The sequence below is a fragment of the Narcine bancroftii genome, chromosome 7 (genome assembly GCF_036971445.1).
Source record: "Narcine bancroftii isolate sNarBan1 chromosome 7, sNarBan1.hap1, whole genome shotgun sequence".
Classification (NCBI taxonomy): Eukaryota; Metazoa; Chordata; class Chondrichthyes; order Torpediniformes; family Narcinidae; genus Narcine; species Narcine bancroftii.
The window spans coordinates 32,901,573-32,919,307 of record NC_091475.1 but is presented as its reverse complement, the minus strand read 5'-3'; the positions used below and the strand labels follow the sequence as shown (position 1 = coordinate 32,919,307).

At 41.1% G+C, this 17,735-nt stretch overlaps 1 long non-coding RNA gene across 7 annotated transcripts in view; it reads right to left on the bottom strand.

Moving 5' to 3' along the window:
- LOC138738706 (uncharacterized) overlaps nucleotides 1–17,735 on the bottom strand; it is a 282,524-nt gene that overhangs the window by 215,616 nt on the left and 49,173 nt on the right. Inside the window, exons 5-6 of one of the 7 annotated variants that reach the window (XR_011341689.1) lie at nucleotides 13,227–13,367; nucleotides 10,391–11,073 (exon numbers count right to left, since the gene is read on the bottom strand). The exons of the other annotated variants lie outside the window; for them this stretch is intronic. This is a non-coding gene — a long non-coding RNA (uncharacterized lncRNA). Of the gene's footprint in view, nucleotides 1–10,390; nucleotides 11,074–13,226; nucleotides 13,368–17,735 lie in introns of those variants that run through there. 7 annotated transcript variants of the gene reach the window in all.

The following is a 17,735-nucleotide window of genomic DNA, read 5'->3' as shown; positions in this document are numbered from 1 at the left end:
GTGTCCTTTATGTAGCAAGGATAAAGATACATAACCAACGTTTCCAGCTTGAACCCTTCATCAAGGTATGAAAAAATATTGGTAGGTGCCTGAACAAAATGGTAGGGGGAGGGGCAAGAGGAGGAGCACAGTCCCAAAGGCAGGAGGTAACAAGTGGATAAGGGAGGGAGGGCACATCAGCAAGCAGGGGGGAGGAGGGATGGCTCAGTGAATGGAGAGGGAATGGGGTAGAGAGCTGGAGGAAAGAAAACAAAGGGAAAGGATAGGGAGGGAGAACGGAGAGTAGCGTTTCTACTGGAAGGAGCAGGCAAGGCAGAGATTGTGGGACTTCAAGACTGCAATGTGAGGTCCAGCTTTGCATCTCAAGTCAAATGAATTCCCAAATAATTTATTTATTTTTACCCAAACTCTTGGAGTTAAACAAGAAAATCTGCAGATGCTGGGGTTGAAGCAATACACAAAAGTGCTGGAGAAACTCAGCAGTCATACAACAACCATGGGGTGACCAGTTGACTTTCTCCAATTCTTTTAGTGAAACTTTGCAAGGTTTTCCTGGGACGTAATCTTGCCAACTAGCAAATTAAAATGTGGGATCAAATTGGCAAGAGATCTGTGATTTCTTCATACAGAGTACAGCTTCCAACCCATTCCTGAATCCATCATGTTTCTTCAGTAGCTTCCTACACCTACTGTGTAGCCTCAGTGACAGCATATTCTACAGCAACACTTCACATTCATCTTTCTTTACGACAAATATTATATCAATCAAACTATCAGGAGTGAATTGAGCAATGGAACAATGGAGCTTCTTCTTGTCCCCAAAGGAGGTTCCTCCATGTACCAGACTGTGAAGCCTAAACCAAACTCAGCATCAGGCTTCATTCAAAAGGAGAGCTGAGACCCAGATAGCAAGCAATTATTTCACTGTGGCTCAGACTGAAGTATGATGTATTATGTTTCACTCCAATCCCTCATTTGCTGTTTTATTTCATCATTTTTTTCCCAAAAATTTAACAAAGTAAATATCTGATATTATTCATCAAATGAAACATATATTGGTGAAATGTACCAATCTTCCTGTAATGTTATTTTAAGCAGTAAGTTGCTTATCCAAAGTTTTCCCACAATGCATTGCAATGCATGCAATTTGCTTTAGTTGATCTGTTGTGAATCCTCAGGAATAAAACTACTGGGTACCATTGTCTCAAGAGCATGAGTTTTGGATACAAGCTCTTTTATTCCCACCACTACCACTCAAAGAGATTACAATGGGAGAAGAAGTCTTTGTGTTCCATGTAGTGAATGGTTAATTCCACCACCCCCCACCCCAAAACCTGTACTTCAGAAATCAACTATATATTCGAATGGTTGATCTCTGAAATGCCAAACAAGAAAATGAATCCTATAATTAGAGGTGATTCCTGTCCCTTTCGCATGATGAGCCATTTTGCAAATGTGTTTGAAGCAGGTCAGAATGAAAATCTTTCAGTGACAAAAATGGAATGGACCACATACATACAAATGGTCATTTATAAAAAGGTGGCACCCGCTTTGGAAGCAAATTGTATAAATCTTGGCACTTCCTCCAATCTGAATTTATCTTTGAAACTTAGGTAAAAACGTTCACAGAAAGGCACTTGGTATTCAGAGCACATTTACCATTATATGAGGAGAGAAAGAAGAAATGAATGATTCAGCCTTCTTCAGAATTGGAAAAAGTAAGATGGCGCTTGCCAGAACAAAACCTAGAGCGTGAACAACTGGTGGCAGAGCAAGTATTGTAAATATTTGGGTTTTGAACAAGCTAGGATCTTGGATTCTGTATTATTGTCATACAATCAGAAGAAGGATGTTGTTCATCCACTGAAGGTCAATCCCTCTGCACTTCAGCTTGATCCAGCTGTATGTTTCCTTGATACCATAGTGTTGTAGATTTCAATTCACTCACCATTCACACCCTTATTGGAAAATGTTATGGATAGCCACTTTTCTGTGAAAAAGTGCATCTGGTTTCACTTTTCATTGAGGTCTCCAATTTTAAAATTCCATCCATTGTTCTGAAATTCTTTGTGGGGAAAAAACTATTCCTTCGTATTATTCTCCAGCTATTTGTACAACTTATTTTGTCTCTGAACTCCATTTTATCAATAAACTTGGATGATCAGCTTCATGTGGCTTCATCCAAGTCATTAATAAATATTATAAATGGTTGATGTCCCAGTTCAGATCTGCGAGAACACTGCATGTAACATCCTATCATTCAGAAAACAAATCATTTATCCCTATTTCCTGCTTCCAAACCAATCATCAATCTACTTCATCATGATGGTTTAAAGTGAGCTTTACTCTGTTATGCTACTCTGTACATTTGTTTTATTTTTGTCCAACCTGTTGTACTTGGATATGAATTGTCTTGCTTGGAGAGCATGCAAAACAAAGCCTTTCACTATCTCAGGATGTGTTCCATTAAACAGTTCAATTCCATCTGATCAATTTATAAGTTTATCTTCAATTCATGTGGATTCATTTTACTAATAATCTCTTATGCAGAATTTATAAAATTCCTTTGGTAGATTAGAGAAGGATCTACAAGCACTTTTCAATCAGGTTTGACCTTCCATGTTCAAATCAATCTCAGCCCTCTTTGATCAATAATGAGGTGGCTCTATGTGGAAATGCCTATGTTTAGGAATTGAAACCACATCAAGTATTAGTTCTCTGTGGGTTTCCATTGGCAGTTTTGTTGGGACATTGCAATAGGGAATTGCCTTGAAATTCATGCCAGGTTAGATTTGGAACAGGATCTGAAACTGCAATGATTTAAAAGGCGATTGTGCTGCAGCTTCTTTAGGAGGGCAAGAAGGAGAGTAGAATCGTAGAGTTGTACAACATTCAAACAACGCACTCAGTTCACACAACCATTCCAACACCACTAGCACAGTTCCATTTTATTCTCCCCACATTCCCAACAACCCTCTGCTCCCACCTCTCCATATTCTACCACTCATCTAAACATAAAGTCCAAGTTAGAATAGGCAATTAATCTTCCAGTCTCCGCAACTTCGGGATGTGGGAGGAAACGAGCTGCTGGGGGAACACCGGTGCTCATTGGGAGAGCTTGTGATCTTCATACAAACAGCTCCAGAGATCGAATTCAACCCAGGTCAGTGGGCAAGTTACTCTTTAAGAATATTTAGCTGCTTTATTTATGCAATTTTTAAGCATTAAGTTGTTTCAGTTGAAGAGTTGTAAAATGTTTCTAAATGCCAGTTATTTAAAAGCTAAGTTATTTAAGTTTTTTTTAATGGTGGCAGTGCTACTGGTGTGAACCCAGGGAGACCGACCGGGAAGCAAAGTCTCAACACTGTCCTGAGGCTTCAACTGCCCAGTCCAACTGTCATTGGCTCTGAACAGGTTTTAAATGGCCTGTCAAAGGAGCTGACAGTGGTTTATTTTAAAATCCTGTGTCCCTAGGGTCTGGGCCCAAGATGGTGGTGCCTATAATCAGCAGTGGCCACAAGGGGTTGTAGACTCCAGGGAAGCAGAGGACTGGTGCAGGGTGCCAGAAAATGGGGAGACCTCTCCCTGTTTGAGAAGGAGAAGCAGAGGAGATGACCCATGGAATAGTAACTTTGGTGGCGGACCAGTAAGGGGCTCTGAAGCTGAAGAACAAGCAGTCAGTTGGCTATTGATGGCTCAAGGCAAGGAATCCATGTAGGCTGTGGGCTGTTGGCAACCCGAGCCGAGGAACCCATGCAGGCTGTAGACTGCTGGAGACTGGCTGAAGGGGTATTAGTTATTGGAACAGAGATGAGAGAGGGTGCTGGAGGTTTAATATGCATATCAGAGGTGTACGTCTGGAGCTTGGGTTGCCGAAGGTTTGGACTGAAGGCAGAGGCTGTGGGAGAGTGGAGACAAAGCCAAAAACATTCCATGTCTCCGGGGACTCTTTTGTTTATCTTTCTCTGACTGTAAGTGGCAAATCTTTATCTGCCTTACAGTAGACTAAATAAAATTTCATGTAATATTGTACTTTCTGTTTCATTTCATGAGAATAAAATAATCTTGAATCAATTCAAAATCATTTGCAGATTTGACAACTGGCCAAGTTGGGGTAAAGCTTTGCTGTCTGTCAAAGGCTGTGAAAGGGATTGCAGGGCAAGGACTTCCTCATTGTACTATAAAGGCACTGTGGCCACTCTGCCTTGCAGATGGTTTGGGATTGCAAGATGAGCCATCCCAAATGGATTAGTTATAGTCCCACAAAGTCTAGACTGGTGTTGCTGGACCGGGAGATCAACATGAGAAGATCAGACCCAATATCTGTTCAAGTGCTGATTCACTACTCTTAATTCCCTTTAATATCAGAAATTCAAGAGAAGACTGGAAATTATTTTCACTGAAGATGATTGATGGGCATGAGACAGAGTAGTCCCTTAAAGAGGAAATGACCTGGTCCTATGTATTTTTCTGGACTTCTGCCATGCAATGGCAATGACAAGAGGACTAGTGAGCTATCAGACAAACAAGGGTGTGTGGTAACCAAGCACTGGGTGCAAGCTGTTAACATTTTCTGCCATTATGTAAAGGAGCATTGATATGGACATTGGCTTGGTTAAACAATGGTTCCCATCCAAAATATGACACTAAAAATTTTGCTGATTCAACAGCAACATTGCTGCAATGAAAAATGGGTTTTGTCCTTCAGCTGATCCTGTGAATATTCTTACTGCGGGATCTTTAACTTAATCATCTGCAAAAATATATCATCTGCAGTGGACTATGTTTATTATAAATATATTTCTGGTAGTTGTAGGCAAAGAGTAAATGAGATCGATAACTTTGGATCACCAGCAATTATTACAAAACAATGCTCTCAGGAGAAACCATGCATGAATTGTAACAATCAATAAAGCACAAGAATGAGATTTAAAATGATATGTATATGACAATTACATTATGGTATGATGTGATGGTTGAAATAGTGGGGCAAAATCATAATGGCCAAACTGGGTGCAGGGATTACGACGTGCAATTATTATGTGTACACATTTCATCTATTCAGATGACTCACCAGTTGTTTCCACATTTCAATGTTTTCAGTGTACAGCCAGTGTTACCCTTGCTGCCTTTCATCCCATAAAGCCTTTTGAGAGCTGAGAAAAGCTTTGAGGGCAACAAACAAAAATTTATATCACTGGACTCCCCTTTTCAAAAGTGGACCTTGTAAATAAGGAGAGAATTGTAGCTACAATCCACGCTGGCAGGTGTTCGGGAACTGATATTGGCGTATGTTATGCCCAGGACTGAAAAAAAAACCCAGAAAAGAATGGAGATTGCGTATTTTAGCCTCCAAAGACAACTGGGGAAAAATGTTTCTGAGGTGGTCAGTGCAATGAGTGCATGGTCCTGGATTCAATGACATAGTGAGTGCAATGATCTTGCATCAAATGATAGATCCCACTAAATGCTTCATCAACCTTGGCTGGACCATCACCCGTCACTTTACAAATATCTGTTATCAATCATAACACATTTTATATTTGTGCGCAACCATACACTCTTCCAAACATAAAGCATTCGCAAAATTCTCATCCACATGTCATGGGTTCCTTCCTATTCCACCATAGAAGACACATAATCTAAAAAGTCTAGGCAACAGCAACCAACCAGCAAGGGACAAATGCAGATGCATCACTCTCCTCTCATTGGGGAGACTCTGTTTCCATAGTTAGAGTGATCATTACTGACTCCAAGATCAGCGACAACTTAAGGAAGAGACGTGAGAACATGACTGTGACTTTAAGTTTGCCTTTCACTTTTGGAAAGTGTCATACGTCTAACTATCCTCTGGGCTGCAACAAGTTTCCTTCCAGAGGCCTTCTATGAATAAGCTACATAATCTCTGTTTAAGATCCTCATGCCTGGTGTATCTAAGCCTGCATAAGCTCTATCAAACATTTGTTGCAAGATAAAAAAAAAACATATTGAGCATGCAAACATCAGTATTCTGATATTAATCCATCTTTTGAAATCTCACTCCCTCCTCATTCCTCAAACTGTTCTGATTTAAAAGCAGATGCATGTCCTCTCCCTTGTCAGCATAAAGCAATCCATGTAACTTTTTTTTAGACAGCTGAAAAGGGCAACCTGTTCATGAGGTAGCAGAAAGGAAAGAAAAGAAGGCGGAGAAAGGGTCATTGTTATTTGATTTAACTCTCCAAGCCATTGCTCATACTGCAGATACTTTAGATGTTAGCTTGAAGTGAGAGTTGAATTCTTCCAGCCAGGGCACAGCGAAAACAAAGCTATCAGATGAAAAAGTCACACCCAAGTCTTGCTGTAAGGAAGTATGATCAATACTGTGATGGGCAGGCTACAGAAGAAAGATTGTATCACTGTCAAGAACACCACCACCAATCTTGCAGTTAACACTGGAACACAGAATCCATTCTCTCTGGTGTGGAGAGGGTAGGAAACTCCTCCAGTACACTTGTAGAAACAAGTGTAATGTAATGTCTGAAGCTTGAAGATGACATTAAGTGCCTGATGGAAGATCAGATTTCTGTCACAGAAGCTCAGCTTACTGCCATTATGGCTGTGGATATCAATGTTCAAAGAGTCTTTTGAAGTGTTGCAAATTTTCAGCAATCTGGATTGGTTGGTTTGCCACCTAAATCCTGCTGTCAGTGAGGACTTTAGGATTGGGAATCCCAAATCCACAACTCCACCATCACCCCTTTTGTCGTCTTGTCAAACCGTCTGTTCTGACAGCTGCCCCTAACAGTGAGGGTGCCATCTGTATTCAGCCCCCTATGCCCAGAACTGTTCCACTAGACCAGTGGTTTTCAAATATTTTCTTTCCACTCACATCCCACCTTAAGTAATCCCTATGCCATTAATGCTCTGTGATTAGTAAGGGATTTCTTAAGGTGGGATGTGAGTGGGAAGAGAAGGTTGAGAATGACTGCTCTAGATCCAATTGTTACTGAAATATTTTGCTTGAGAAAAATTGTCATTGGCCCATTTCCTTTAGAGTTATGAAGCCATGCACATAACGAGTCAATGAGGGACGATTAAAACAGTGGTTTTCAAACTTTTTATTTCCAGCCTCATACCAATTTAAGTAATCCCTTACTAATCACTGAGCACTCGTAGCATCAGAAATACTTTAAGGTGGTATGTGAGTGAAAAGAAGTTGTTTGAAAACCACTGCTCTAGCCAAATGATCATCTCCTGCAGAGAAGTAAATCACAAAACTCTGTGGTTGAAGTAAAAACACAAAATGCTGGAGAAACTCAGCAGGTCAAACAAACAGTGTCCTTTATGAAGCAAAAGTAAAGATACATAACCGACGTTTCGGGCTTCAGCCTGTCATCTAAGTATGAGAAAATATTGGCAGGCGTCCAAACAAAAGAGTGGGGGTGGGAAGGGGGGTGGCAAAGGCAGAAGATGATAGGTGGAGAAAGGAGGGAAGGAACAGCAGCAATGAGGGGGAGGAGGGAGGACTGGATGGGTGGAAGAAATGGAAAGACGAGAAAGGGGGAGGGGAAAGAAAAGACAAGCAGGTTTAGTGGAAAGCAGTAAAATCAATGTTCATGCCATCTGGCTAGAGGGTGCCTAGACGGAAAATAAGGGAACACCAGATGTAGTAAATAACGGAGAGGAGGTGCTGAGTGAAGCAATCTCCCAATGTGCGATCAGTCTCTCCAATGTAGATGCAGCTGGTGCTCCCTTTGTGGGATTCTCTACATCAGAGAGACCAGTCATAGATTGGGAGATTGCTTCACTCAGCACCTCCTCTGTTCGCAACAACAGCAACCTCCCAGTAGCCAACCATTTCAACTCCCTCGCTCACATGTCTGTCCATGGCCTTATGTACTATCCCACCCTGACCACCCACAAATTGGAGAAACAACACTTTATTTTCTGTCTGGGCACTCTCTAGAGAGGTGGCATTAATAATGAATTTACTGTTTTCCACTAACCTGTTCACCTTTTCAATCCCCTCCCGTCTTCCTGTCATCCTTCCACAATCATCCTTCCTCCCCCTCACTGGTGCTGTCCCCCCCCCCCCCTTTCTCCACCTATCATCTCCTGCCTTCGCCACCCTCTCTCTTCACCAACCCCCCCCCCCCCCCCACTCTTCTATTCGGATGCCTGCCAGCATTTGCCAGTATCTTTCCCTTTGGACACTGTTTGACCTGCTGAGCTTCTCCAGCATTGTGTGTTTTAATCTCCTGCAGAGAGGTCAGTAGCATTCCACTGGGCATGGTGTGACAATGGCAAGAGGCATAGGAGAAGCAAGGATGTGTGGTCACATTTTCACGCAAGTTACTCAGTGTTTTCATATGTTAATGGTAAAATGCTTTGTTGTTTTTGTTTTAATGAGGGATGTGGAGATCACTGGATAAGACAGCATTCAATGCTCATTCTTTTAATTTGGATGTAGTATATAGTGTGTGCAGTTTGGCTGTCATGTTGAAGGAAAGGTGAGGCCACACTTGGAATACTGTACACTGTTGCAGTCCAGTATTTTTTTTTAAAAGCTTTAGTTTCATCAGAATGTGTCTAATAGAGATTTACTCGGTTAATTTTTAGGGTGTCTTTTCCTTAGTGATTAAATTAATTAGATCAATGTTCTTTGAAATTTAGATGAATGAGGGATAATCTTATTGAAACATAAGTATCTGAAAGTGCATGGCAGAGCAGATGTTAAGGTGTTTCTACTGGTGGAGAAGTTTGAACGAGGAGGCATAATTACAAAATTAGGAGACATTTGTTTAAAACTGAAGTGTGTCAGTATTTCCCACAGATGGTGGTGAGTCATTGGAGGTACTTAAAGAGAAAATAGATCCTTTTGTTTTGAAAGTTCAGTGAATTGATGGTAATGGAGAGCTAGAACAAAAGGAGGAATTGAGGCCTGAGGTAGTTAGGCCTACATCATTTTGAGCGGTGGTGCAGGAAAGGGGTTATGGCCAACTGCTATTTTTGAAGTTTTTTTTTGTCCTTGTGCCCGCTTTCCTTATCTCCTGGTTATTGGGCCATTATTTCTTGTTTTTTATTAAAAAATAATTTTAACGATACAGCATGGTGGAAGGCCTTTCCAGCCCATGAAAACTGTGCTGGCCAATAACTCCCAATTGACTAACCAAACTGTAAATTTTTGGAAGGTGGGAGGAAATCGGTGCACTCGGAGAAAACCCACACCAGTTACGGTGAGAACATACAAACTTCTTACAGACAGTGGCGAATTCGAACTCTAGTTCCTGGCACTGCAATAGCGTAGCACCAACCGCCGCGCTGTTTAACAGAGCTGAGCTCCCACGAAGGTGAGTTCTGCAGCAGACAATGGGTTCTCACAAATTCCGCAGAACTCCTCCAGAGAGAGAAGGCTGCAGAATAATTGTTTGTGTTCACCAGTGGACACATCAATCACATTTCAATCATCACATTCAGGGTGTCACTGATACTCCAACAACACACCATCTGGCACTGAGGCAGCAGATGGATCTTCTCACCCTGTATCCATCCTTTACATTATTGTGGAGTCTCAGATACAGATGGCAGAGCAGACACTTGCAGAATAAAGGCTTCGTGTTTAGTTCCAAATACCTGAGACCAGGTATTGATCTGAATAATGAGCTAAACGTGGCAACTCAACAGCAGGACAATGAGGGAGAAGAGTCTTTTCTGGTTTGCGGTCATCTCTGAGTTGCTAACTGGCACTGGCAGATGACGTGAGACCAGTCAATGTCACCTTGCACAATGGCAAAGCCTGCAATCCTTTGAAAGCTGTGTGCTTGGTTTGCCCACAGCTCTATGACAGAAGAGAAAGAAATGTGCTTGGCTCTTTTTGAATAGAGACTGTTAATACATTCATTATGTAAATTACAAGGTGCTGCAAATATCTGCTGCTTCAGTGTGAAAGGAGATCTGATAGTCCCTGCAGAATTGTGGATACCCTGCTCTGAGATTGAAGCTATGGTTTAAGTAGGATTTTTTTTTGGAACTGGTGGAGAAGTGTACAGGTGGGAGAAATTCTCTTTGAGACCTCCAGGGGGATGTCAGCTTTTGTTGGAAGCTGTCTCCCATTCTACTTCTTGCCCGCCTGTTTATATTTTGCTCATACCTTGATAAGGGCTCAAGCCCAAAATGTTGGTTATGTACCTTTATCTTTGCTGAGTTTCTCCAGCCAAGAGTCATTTCTGTGACTGAGCCTCACATTGTAACCCAGTTTGGAGGTGGAGGGATAATCAGCGTTGCCCTTACCAATTTCACAGTGTGTATGGCTCTCATTATAAAACATGTACCTGGGCACTGGTTGCCACAAATGAACCTGTTTTACTCACAAATATATTAAATAATGTCCCATAGCTTTGTTTCCATTCTACTTTGTTTATTGAAATAGCCGACGTCCAGAACCAGAAATCATAACTATAATTAACAATACAGCCATTCCATTATTTGCTACTTTATGAGTATTTTTCAGTTCAAATAAACATGAAACATTTAAAAATCACATGATTTTTATGACCACATAATTGTTTTACTTGTGAGCAGAACAAAATAGAATTGATGCCGCAAATTGTTCATTTTATAATAAAATGACAAAGAAGAATGCTCTTCAGTTTTCAAATGTGAATTTTAATTCAATGTCTTGTTAGTTCTAATTAGAGCAATTAGTCCCAATTAATTCTCACTAAAGTAACAATCTGAGATAAATACTTTGGTCATAGAAATTGTAGACCTTTGATCCCAATTATTTACATCTGTTTTGAGATTCTTTGTTGGATGAAATGTTCTTTTTTTTATTATTTTCAAGCTCCTATAAACATGTTTAATGTATTCACTTAAGTGGCTTTTTAATCATTCTGCTCATGTAACAGTGTCTGGTGTAAAATACAACGCAAAAGGCTTTACTTCTTGTCAGAATTATCCGCAATTATTTTTTTTCTTTGTGCTCAATCAGCTCACCAGAGCAGAGGAATATCATTCTGGAGAACTTCATTGAACTATGGTAGATAGGGTGAACACCAGGTCACTTGGCTTGTAAATCAAAAGCTCCAATGACTTGTAACAGTAAGAAGAAAGAAGAGATTAATGCAGTCATTTTCACCATGTCAAATTGGTATCTTTTTACTTTGCTTTCTTTTTCAGAATTCTTGACATAAAATGTTCTTCTACAAATAATGACAACTTAATTAAATGTGTGTTCTAACAAGTAGATGAAGCTGTTTAACTCCATTATCTTAAAAAAAACTTGAGCTAACATTTTAAAACCAGTATGCTTTTATCTCATACAAAAGTAGGTTATCAGGAAAATACTTCAGGTTGATAAAATAATGTTTGCTTGAGGAACATTTTACAAACAGTGAGTGTTCAGAAGGATTAAGATTTTTTTTAAGTGGTGACCTGCTTAGATTGAATGAAACACCAAAGTCTGCAGATTTTAGTAAATTAGGGTGGAACAGTAGCCTAGCGGTTAGCACAATTCTGCGCCAGCGATTGGGACGGAGATTCAAATCCTGCACTATCTGTAAGGAGTTGGTATGTTCTCCCCGTGACGGCATGGGTTTCCTCTGGGGGAACCGGTTTCCTCCCATTGTTCAAAATGTACTGGGGTTGTAGATTAATTTGATATAATTGGGAGGCATGGCCTCATGGGCCGAATTAGCCTGTTACCGTGTTTAAAAGCACAGAAATGCTGGAGGAACTCGGCAGGTCTCGCAGTGTCCACAGGAAGTAAGGGTACATAATCAACATTTTGGCCCTTTTTTTTCCTATGTGGCATGCAAGTTGGAGCATATTTCATCTGGGTGCCTTCCAACCAGACAGCATTAACATTGATTTCTCCAGTTTCTGTGAACTCCCCTCCTTATCTATCTTCTATCCCTATTTCTCCTCTCCTTCCTCTCTCTCTTTCTCACTCTCTCTTTTTCTTTCCTCCAGCTCTGCATTCACAGAGCATTCCCTTCCCCGATCAATTCTCATCTTTCCTCTCCCGTCCTCTTATTCATGTCCATTTATCACTTGTGTATTTCTACAGGCTTCCCATACCTGGCACATAGAGAATGTCCTGCCCCTGTTACTTTAGCATTGTATCCACTGTGGCTTCTAACACTGAAACAGAAAGGCAGTACCTCTGTTGGTCTCAGCTCTTCCCACTGCCTTTTCTTCCATTCTCCAGAGCCCAATGCACCCACCTGCATTTTGCTCATACCTTGAAGAAGGGCTCAGGCCCAAAATGTCAGTTCTACAACTTTACCTCCTTATGACGCTACATGACCTGCTGAGTTTCGTCCACACTTCTGTGTTGTACTGGTTAAGGTATTGTTGACTTTGAGAAACATACTGGGGAAGATGTTGGTCTGTGTCACAGATGATTTCTGATACACTTGGCCAATGTATCTGTTTGAAATACGTGCAACTTCCAAGATGATATCCATCAGGCACCTAATGCCTGCTTTACTAAACACCCCCAAATCACTGCAAATTGAGAAAAGTATATGCTGCAAAGATTCTGTTTTCTGTAGATTACTGTGATTTCACTCATGACTGGTAACTCCTTAAGTTCAGAGTGAGGAGGATGTTGATGTCTGGTACATGGAATGGGATTTGATGCAATTCATTATAGCACATGTTTAGACTTTTCGACTTAAAAGTTTGAGAGATTGCATCCCTTAAATGGGAGGTGCATTGTGGCTGGAGTACAGGCTGAATGGAGTTTATTCTGACCTTGGAAATGAGCAAAAAAGGCACAGTATGAGAGAGAGAGTGGGCTTCACTGTCTCAGAAGATGAAAATTAACTGGAAGCACTCAACTGATCAGGCTGGGTGTGAGGAAAGAGCAAGAGGTAACATTTCAGGTCAATGACTTCCTTTTTCTAAAATAGAGAAGTTCACTCTCTCCCATACATCGCAGGTTAGAATTAGCTCCTGTCAGCATCTGCTCCAGCTCCAGTGTGCCTCCCCTTTAGGTTTTAGAGGTACTGCCTTTCTGTTTCAGTGTTAGAAGCTACAGTGGATACAATGCTAAAGTAAGGGACAGGACATTCTCTATGTGCCAGGTATGGGAACCCTGTAGAAATACACATGAAGGACGTAGCAAAGGAGGTCAACATTGTGAATGAAGCTTCATGGAGCATGGTCTAATGCTCCAAGAAGCAGAATATCACATACATGGCAAAGGTCCAGTCCCAAACCCCACCGGCCTCAAAGCTCACCTCAATCAGTCTAATAGCAGCACTGCTGTAATCCTGATACTCATGTATCACAATGTGCAAGCCCTCTCATTCATTCAAACTTGATAGGTCAGAAAACTTTCCCCCTCTCTTGTAGGCCAAGCTGGTATGTAGTCAGATTAGCTGCAAAAGACAGGCAGGCTCAGACACTGCTGTATTACTTATCTCCATGGATGAGAAAATGCATGATGTAGTAAGTGCATGATGTAACTGTTGCAGGTGCTACTGTGACTGCCACCAACCATTAGTTGCAATAATACTAGATGACAGCACCACTCAATTTAACACTCCCAGTCACCACCTCAGCCCCTGACATTGAACCTAATAGGGAGTTAGCAAAATGGCAGTGGACATAAATAGGCTTTTCACCTGACATGGAAGGAGAGCGTTAGTTGCTACATAGAACACTACAGCCCAGTACAAGCCCCTCAGCCCTCGATGTTGTGCCGAGTCATATATTACTTTAAAAAAAGCACTAAAACTTCCCTATCCTCTATTTTTCTTCCATCCATTTGCCTGTCTAAGAGTCCCTTAAATGCCCCAAATGTTTCAGCTTCTACCACCATCCCTGGCAAGGCATTCCAGGCACCCACAACTCTCTGAATAAAAAACCTGATGTCTCCCCTAAACTTCTCTCCCTTCACTTTTTAACATGTGTCCTTTGGTGTTTACCATTCCTGCCCTGGGAAACAGGTGCTGGCTGTCCACCCTATCTTTGCCTCTTATAATCTTGCAGACCTCTATTAAGTCTCCTCTCATTCTTCTACACACCAAAGAAAAAAGTCCCAGCTCTGCTAACCTTGTACTTTGTAACTCGAGCAACCCTGGTTAAATCCTGCCCTCTGATGGGGTGCTACCTGCCCCTGTCGCAGCAGGAGTTTCCTCCTGGTATTCCAGTTTCTTCCCAAATCCTAAAGGTTTGTGAGTTGATAGGTTCATTGCCCATTGTGAAGTATTCAGATAAAGCTTCCACGTGGAGGAGTTCAACAGTACTTGGTTGTGCAGGACTCAATCTTTACAGTGATGTTGGACTGTTATTTTCCCTTGCCTCCACAATTTCATGGGGTGGGGGGGGGGGGAATAAGAATTAATTATGCAGGTCCTGTTTAGGGATTAAAACAAGAAACAAAAGTGCAGAATTTATTTTTTCTGTCTGTATCTGAGGTTGAGAGTTGACAAAAACCTTGATGAAACTGTTGACACTTGATATACTGACTTTTCTTTCTACCTCTCTGTATTCCAAATGAAGTCCCATGGATATTCAAGATACTTTGGGAGCCAATTAACTGACAATCCAACAAGGCATGCCTTCTGGTGACTGACACATCTGATTTTTATGTAAAACTTCATCAACCGTAAGTGTAATTGAAAGTTTTCCTTTGATCTAACTCTGGGATTTGCATATTCTCCTCTTTTCCTAAATGGAACAAGCAGAACTTCAGGTCTTTTCCTCTCTCCTGTCCAGTAATCATGCCATTTTAATATGCCACAGAACTATCTACAATGAATAAACATCTCCATGGAGAAGTTCAAAATAGATATTAAATGGTCACCAGCATCTTCAAGTTCACTTGGACCAAACAAACATCCCCAGCCCCAGCACCCTCTCCATCTCCAGTTCTGATTAATCAGCATCCTGTTATATAACCACCATTCCTTTATTTAACAAAAGTATGTGTTGTTCATGCTGAATTACTTTGTAAATTTTCCATGCTTTTTTTATTTTTGTTTCTCTATAGTCTACGTCGTCCCCAATTTTGCTTATATTTTACTGCAGGATACAATGGATTCTTGTAGTGTATATGAAAACATATGCGCCTCAAGAGCCCATTGTATCCTCCAGTAAAATGACCTTTAACGTGTAAAGGTAAAATTCGCCTCCTAGAACAGCTTCTGGAACTGAACTCTTACGTAGGGTTGTATTGACAGGACATCATAAGATGAGCTGAGTGTGGCCATATATCAGATTTATATTGAAGGAGTGATATTTCTTTCAGTTGCAACAAGTTTCGGAGCTGGCACATTGTAACATGGAAGTGAGGCAGCCAGGTATTCTGGCAAAATATGTCCTGGTGCATCTAGTAAGACAGAACAAGACACAATCATCTTTCTTTAAGTAGGATTGCACTGTTTTCATTTTAGCCCTCTTTCTCTTTAAAACTTTATAGCAGCTCATGGCCTTTCCCTCCTCTCAATTGACCCTGCCACTCTCATTTACAGTTATCTTCCATGATTAACATTGGAGCTAATTCAAGCAAGGACCAGTTAAATCTGCCTGGGCAGCATTGAAGGAGTGAAGCTATACATTCAATAGGGAGTGTAAATTGCATTCCACGTGTGAGTGCAACTGCCCATTTAGCACCATTTTCCAGTACAGGACCAATTATTCACTTTCTGATTTGTTATCGCACATGCTGCCTCCATCAATAAGGAGGTAAGAGGGACTGGTCACTTTTTAAACTGGCTGCCTAACAGGGCAGTTTATCAGATGGTTATGCAAGCTGTACACTTGTGCCAAGATAAAGATTCTGCCTATTTCTGACTGAACAGTTAGGTTTCCTGGTGTATCTTGTAAATAATTACTGTCTTCTTGCATATGTGAAAATTACTAAAAAGTAGATGACTGTTATTTTGCAGGGACTTTCTATCTATTACAGTTTTTCTTGCTGCCAGACCAAACTTCTAATTAACAAAGTAAACTGAAACTAAATAAGGATGATCTATTGGGAAACTGCTGAATGTTCAATTTATGTCACAAATGAACAACTCCCTTGTAAATCACCAACACCTCTTCTGCACACGAGTAATTTGGTCAAACACGTGGAATAAATTTGCTATTTAACAGTTATCTAGTAAAAACTCTGTCTTGGGTAAAATAGCATAAGGTAGTGTTCACTCTGGTCCACTGTCCACAATTGATACCTGCTCTGTGGGAATCTTTGAGCTGAAGTCATTGGCTATAGTGGCCACCTTGTGATGTGGAGCATGGTGTAAGCAGAAACAGGACCTGAGCATTTACACTTCACTTGCTCATTTAATTAAAAAAGAATCACCCTATATGACAGGATTTCTAAGCAACATGGTGGCATCAATTTTCTGCCTTCAAATTGTTTTAAGATAAAGATTGGGCCCAAGAGAAGAGAAAATAGCCTAAACAATGAGCTATCAGAAATCTTAGCTATGATTAATTTTCCCCTTAATTACTTTAACACAAAGGAAAAAAGCTGAACAAAATCTTCACAGTGATTTCACAATACCTAGGAAATGACAAATGATTTGGAACCTCAATTCCATATCGTTTCTCCAGTGTTTTTAGGGTATGAGTGGGGCAATGAGCCCAGGATGTTACTGCTTGTCAGAGCAATGGGAGATATTGATCTTGTATAGTGAAATAAAGGAACTGAGGAAGATTGTGAGAAACAATGTGAGAATATCAAGAAACATGAGCAGTCTTTTCCAGTGGCCTGTGTCTAGATGGTTGGGAGTTGTTCCTGGAGATGAATGAGGTGAGGTGCTGAGGAATGACACAGAACAGGGGAGATGAGAGGAAGGTAGGGCTGCTGATAGAAAAGGTAGAGATATTCCAGATGCTAATAAGTTTATTATCAAACAGTCGACTTTGATTCATTGAATTGGAACTTCGTTGAAGGAATTGTTTAAGAAAGCAAATATTATGGGCCTGATGTTCGGGAGCAGTAGGATTGACACCAGCAGGGAGAGGATATGTGAAAATGTGAGTCGGTTTTGTATGAGAGAATGATTCAGAGAAACCTGCACAAAACTGGCACATTGAGTCAATGGAGGCAATGTGATATTCTTCATCAAGATTGGGTCATCTAGATGCCACAAGTGAGGTTAGAGGCAATTATCAGGTCAAGAGTTCTCAGGAAGTGAAGGTCACAGATGACAGAATTGGAAAAGGTGGGAGGTTTTGGAAAAAGTGGGAGACCAAGCATCAGAATCCTACCCAAAATAAACAAATCTTAGCCAGAGACTTTAACCAGGTCTGTGTGAAGAAAACCCTGCCCAATGACCACCAGCATGTAACCTGCTGTACCAGAGGTCCCAGCATACTCAATCACTGCTACACCAAGGTAAGGAAGGTCTAGCATTCTTTCCTGAGACTGCATATTGGCAAGGAGGGTCATCTGGCTATGCTTCTTCTGTCCCAGAACAGATCCCTGCAGAACTCCACTAGTCGCTGACACCCAGACAGAATACTTTCTGTGCACTACTACACTCTGCTTTCTACAGGCAAGCCAATTCTGTATCCACACAGCCAAGGTTCCATGGATCCCATGCCTCATGTCAAATGGCTTACTAAAGTTCATATCCACCACATGGTGGCACGGTTGGTGTAGTGGTTAGCACAACATCTTTACAGCGCCAGTGATCCAGACTGGGGTTCAAATCCCATGCTGTCTGTAATGAGTTTGTATGTTTTCCCCATGTCTGCGTGGGTTTCCCCAAGGTCTCTAGTTTCCTTCCATC